This window comes from Nestor notabilis, unplaced genomic scaffold, assembly GCF_000696875.1.
Source record: "Nestor notabilis isolate BGI_N333 unplaced genomic scaffold, ASM69687v1 scaffold704, whole genome shotgun sequence".
Taxonomy (NCBI): Eukaryota; Metazoa; Chordata; class Aves; order Psittaciformes; family Psittacidae; genus Nestor; species Nestor notabilis.
In genome coordinates this window covers 27,361-33,360 of record NW_009925810.1, presented here as the reverse complement: position 1 = coordinate 33,360, position 6,000 = coordinate 27,361, and the positions used below count along the sequence as shown (strand labels likewise).

General features: G+C 37.4%; 1 protein-coding gene across 1 annotated transcript in view; it reads right to left on the bottom strand.

Annotated features, from left to right (window-relative positions):
* LOC104404692 (ephrin type-A receptor 6-like) overlaps positions 1-6,000 on the bottom strand; it is a gene marked incomplete at both ends in the record, with an annotated part of 59,433 nt that overhangs the window by 28,758 nt on the left and 24,675 nt on the right. The window lies entirely within an intron of this gene.

Genomic DNA, 6,000 nt, shown 5'->3' with positions numbered 1-6,000 from the left:
TGCTTAAGAGCTTTGAGGTGCTGTTCACACAGACTATAAAACTGGTGTTGCACAGCTAGCAGGAAGAGTTGTGTGCGTATTAACTGTGAGGTATAGCTTTTTCTCAGAGAAAGTCTACCAATACACACATCCACTAATAACAGAATAAGATCTTGGGTGGAGAAAGGTAGGTTCCTCATAAATGTTTGTCCCAGCCTTGTCTTCCATGAAACACGTATGACTTAAATTGCAAAAGTTCGTTATTTTTCAAACGAGTACTTTGGGGGGGATCCTTTAAGGGACAAGTTTTTAAAATTTTCTTACTGTTACAAGAACTAAGGGAGAAAAAAAAAACCCCCACCAAAAAACCACTATGTCAGTCCCATGATTATTCAAGAATTGATTCTTCCCAGACAGATAACTCAGACTAAAATCACAGGTGCTGACAAGTGAGGTGCTGGTTTGTGGAGCAAACCCTCTATCTGCTGTAATCAAATTTGTACATGCAAATTGAAGCATGCAGTGGTGCTATTCCTCTTCACGGGACAGACCTTCTGAGCAGAAAGAACTTCTAAAGCCCAAGTTAAATTCTTCCTAATGAGTCTTCAGTATGTCATATCAATCTTTACTTTTGTACTTTTTGGTTTTTACTTCCTAGATTAGCAAAGAACATCAGTTGATATATAGCTGTCTAATACAAATACCTTTTACTATTGGTTATAACAGGTCTGTGCAGAAAGCTCAGGACAATACTGTACACCACAGGTGGAAAACTAAAAGCAAAAGCTCAAAACAATGTTAAAAAACACCAGTATTACGTTGCATCTGTGGTATACAGGATGGTATTATGTTGCTCCTATAACAATTTCAAGAGGCTTTATCTATACACCTTATAATACACAAGAATTTCAACTCCAGTACAATATACACAGGACTAGGAAAAGGTACCTTGGCAGAGAAAATACAGCTTGTTGCATTGCAACCTGCAAATATAAGGACATCATTGGAATCAATTGTATAATAGCTTGGTTTCACAACACCTGGTGAAAAGGCAAGGCTGAACTGAGAGTTGTATGGAATTAAAAAAAAACTAAGCTGCAAACACAGTACTTGGCCAACTGTTTTGTAATGGAGAGAGGCTTCCAGAGGAGCCAGTCAAAGGCATGTTGTCTAAATATGTTGTCAGGAAGCATGTAGAGCTCACTACCTTTGCCCTGGGGTTCCATGCTGGCACTGATAGGGAAATAACAACCCTCATGCCAAAGGACAAAAACTATCCCAAGCAACAATCCCTGCCCTCTTACTGTTGGGTTGGTACAATTCATAAAGTCATTGACTGAGCCTAACCTGCAAGCAAGATCTACATGTTTGTCTAAAGTTGTGTCTGACCCAGGGTCCTGTCACAAACTTTTTCTTCCCTTTAACTTAAATGGTAAAGCTAAAGCCCTGAGAGGATAGAAACCCCAAAGAACTCCTTCTGACATTAAAATATTTAGCTACAGAAACACAGTATCCTCTGCATATCAAATTATGCTGTAGATGATTCTGTCACCTACACATCGCAATGTGGTATTACTATTCTGTGGAGGAGAGTTAATGTCAAGTATATACAACCCCTCTCTTGTTATCCTTTCCTAATTAAGAAGCAGATGGTAATTATGGTTTTATTTCTGATGGAGTACAAATGTTCTATATGTAGTTGGAAAGAAGCACACATATCAAAAACTCAACGAATTACTAAAGCTATAGATCCCCATTTGTTTCTCTCAAGAAGAGTGTAGCTGATCTGCTAAATAATTTATGGGCATGACAGTTTCATGAACCTTTGGCAGCTGCCATTTAGAAAAGACTTTGAAAAGAGAGTCTGCACACACAGTGTGCATTAATTTCATTGAATAATTTACAGTGTATTGAGTGAGGTGAGATGTCCCCACCACTCTATGAACTGAGCAAGTTTCTGAAGCAACACTTCAGCAATGAAAAGGAATATATTTAATTGGAATGAAATATATTCCTTTTGTTAGTCACACCTATTAGGTGTATCTTTCTATTTGCTCTCTTTTTCCTACACCACCTCTTATTGTAATGTTGCTCTACCATGAACAAAAGCAGTTTGATCAAGAGACTAAAGGGATCCCAGAAAATTTTTCAATTTTTCCAATAAAAACCTTGGTCCAGAAAAGTTATTACTTATAACAAATAATCCATTTATATGGCCTAAAGTGTGCCATTGTTTTAGCTGGAAATTCTCAGCATCAGCACATGTACAACACCAAGCAACATAGTGCAGAGATGAGCTCTGGAGAAGCAGGTAGGTTAGCCCATGTGGCATAGGACTATGAAAACATGAGCAGAAATGCTGCTGACTTTAGTGAGAGCTACAAGAGAGGACCAAGAGCTTTTCAGATTAGCACATGGAATAAAGTCCCAGTTTAACAAGGCAATTCAGCACCTATCTATCTGATCCTAAAGCCAAGGGAAACCATTGTGCTCTTGCTTCCATTCTTATCCAGAATAGCTGGCTAAAAGGAATACTTTTTTTACATTATATAATAATCTGGAAATACTGTAAAACAAATTGTATGGCTGTACAGTTGAGCACTCAAAAATTAAAAAAGGATAGAATTAAATGAGCAGTTCCACAATGCTGCTAATAAATGCTGTAATAGGCTCCCTTGACATGCCTAGATGCTTTGAATGATGGCCTGGTGGCTTCCCATTTTACAGCTCCAAATGTTTAGAAGTCACTAACTTAGTAAATGTAGACCAGGACATGATACATTCCTTTCATTCAGAATAATAAGACTGAAGCAGTTGTTACTCCAGACAGATACACACAAGCTCTCTCAATTTCTGAGAATGTGTTTCCATTCATAATTGACTTCTGAAAAGTAGGTAATCCAAGTCAACCATAGTCCCAGCTCGGGGCATTTTAGACCACATTTGAATTACTTCAACTCCTATGATGAACTACTGAACTCAAGATTAGTCGGAGAGCTATGCCGGAGAAAATTATACCAAAATCTGACCAAGGGAACAAAGATCAAATTAAGCTTTATACCAAAGTAGTTGAATATATTATTTGGCAACTTGAATTAATTATTCTAGTTAGAAAAAAGGCTGAAAAGAGTCTCTTCAGGTTAGACACTTTCATGAAGCTAATGATGTCATTAATAATTCACCCCCCCCCAATTATCAATTCAGAGAAATGTATTTTAATTAAGTTCATTAAGCATAATATGAAAATGCAGTTACAATGATTATGCTGTGCTTACTCATTGACACACAACCAATCCAGGACCAGACTGCCGGATATTCCATGCCTCTCCAGGAGGAAATGACTATGAACAGGTAATGTCTGCCTAAGTGTTTAATCAGTAGTACTGCTCTGTAATTTTGGGAGTGTAGCTGCATTGAAAAATATCTCAGTTTAAAATAAATTAAGCATAACAGACATTGCTAAAGAGGATGAAATAAAAGGCTAAGTGAGGTGGCTGAGTGGTAGGATTTGGGCATAAAATCAAAATTTTCATAAGAGTTTGCTATATGTGTTATTATGATGAATTTAAAGCGAATTTGAGTAAAGACAGGTAAATATTTCTAAATTGTCACAATATTGTTACCAGCTTCCTCATTTTGGAGAGACCAATCTAGCGTCTTTTTCTCAGGCTAGAAGTGACTGTTTAGCAAATACACTTCTGTACTGGCCCTGAGTGCTATAGTGAGAGAAAAAGCATACACACTCGAGCTAATTGTCACATTGAATAACAGCCTATTCATGGCTAGAATTATTTGTATCAGTGGAAGCACTGAAGATTTGGGTGCTATTCAGCCTGAGTAAGGATAAGAAACCTTCTAATGAAATATGCAACACATTTATTATGCGATTCACCCTAGAACTTTTTTTAAAGAGTGAGGTGACAGCATTTTTATTCCAAGGGGTTTGAATTAAAACCTCAGATGTGGAATTTAAATGAAAAGCAGAATGCTTGACAGGAAAAAACATGATCATTCCAGTCAGAAGGTTCGATATAAAACAAGATACAATGAAAAGAGAAAACAGGGAGCAATAATAGGTAATGCACTGAGAGTGAAGATAGAGACAGATAGAAATTAGAGTAGAAATGAAAGCCCAGTTGGTGATGTAGTGTTACAGGAGACGATGACAAGTATCATCTCAAAATGTACTCCTACTAATTTTAAAAAACAACACAAAAATCGAGGCAGTAAGCACATGGCTACATTGCTTAAAGTAAAACTAGTTCCTTCTGCATGGTCCAAGTCTTTTTATGCCTTTATTTCCAAATACTGCACATTTCATGGTGAGATCAAACAAACATTTTCATCTAATGCCTTCCTTGCAAAGAAGAATTATTTTAAGAAAGCAGTGAAATTTTTGAGGTTATCAATGACTCTATTTGCCTCATCTATTACTTCACAAAGCTGGCCCTAACTCTCATTGAATGCGCTTCTGACATTTGAATTGTGAACTACAGGCCTCATATGGAATAGGCAGTGATATGAACCTCTGAGCCATTTTGTAAGAGAGAACAAAAAGCCATGAGATTTTTTAAGAGTAGAGGTTCTTTTTCCCCCCATAACTGAAAACAAAAAGCTGAAGCTGTACGGTAGAAGGGGAACAAGGAATCTAGAACATAAAATAACGTATTTCCTTTTCATGTAGTAATACACAGAATTAATGCAGACAGATTTTGTTACTCAATATAATAAATTACATGACTTTTTAAAAAAATATTCTGACGATGAAGATATGCTTAATGTCAGGAGACAGAAGATTCTGACACGTTTTAAGCTGGTGTTGCAGCCACAGTGGGGCAGTCAAGGACAAGCCATACAATTTGATTCTCGAACGCTTCCAAAGTACAAGGAACAGATCAAATATTTTAGATACTGAGGGCAAATCCCACAGTGGTTAGTCAGGCAAAACTCCTGTTAAAGCCAATGGGAGTTTTGCCTGAATAAGTACTGAGTGAAGACTATGATGTTTGACCTAGATTTATCAGAGTCATACAAATCTAGGTCTAACGTGTTTTTAAGACAGACAGCCACGATGCTGCAATATTCCTGTGGCATTCTGTTTAAAGAAAAACACAGTTACGGTAAACTATGAATCATTCCCTGCACCCCCTCATGTATATAGTGAAGGAAAAACATCACAGCTGGGCAAGGAGCTGCTACCTTGAAAGTCTGCCAAAGAACAAGACTAAAAAGAGTAAGTTTACCATTGAAAGTTTTGGAAATCTGATACAGAAAAGTGTGCAAGTGACATTCCCAAAGGCTTGTGTGTGACTGAAAATAATCTGGCTTTCATCCTTGTAAGCAAGCAGGCAATAATGAATAATTTCTTTCCATAGTTACCCTTCTGATTGAGGGCAATCTGCAATTCCTACATGGTCAGCAGAAATTCCTCTAGTTGGGAATTTCTAATCACTGGGGATTAATTTAGGTGAATAACTAGGCCAGTCTTGTTCCCAACTTAACATTTCTATTACAGAAGTAGAAAAGTGGATTGTGTTTAACATATGCACATATCTTGCTTCAGAAACTTCCTTCTATAATTACAGAATCCCATTTACAACAACTTTGGTATCCCGTACAGGAGAACTACTAGAATTAGCATCAAAGTGAGCAGAAAGACTCACAAACATGCGAGACGTGCATGGTTTTGGCTTCCTTCTTCTAGCTGAAGAGAATATCAAAACCTTGACACCAGTAGCAGCTGGACCAATCTCCTTGAATGGCAAAGGGGAGATGGTGGAATGGAAGTACTGCATATTGCAAACACAAACAACTCATACCAAGCTAAAACTCCACCCTTTCATGTTCAGCAGCATTTACAATTTGCAAGTTTCCTTTATATAAAAAGAACAGTACTTAATCAATGTACTGAGAGTTCTTCCATCAGTAATGTATCCTAAACCTTCTGAACTGTGCAAGTGGCATAATACCACCCCAAGAAGCAAATAGCTGTACTAGTCAGCCAGATAATAGCTTGATACC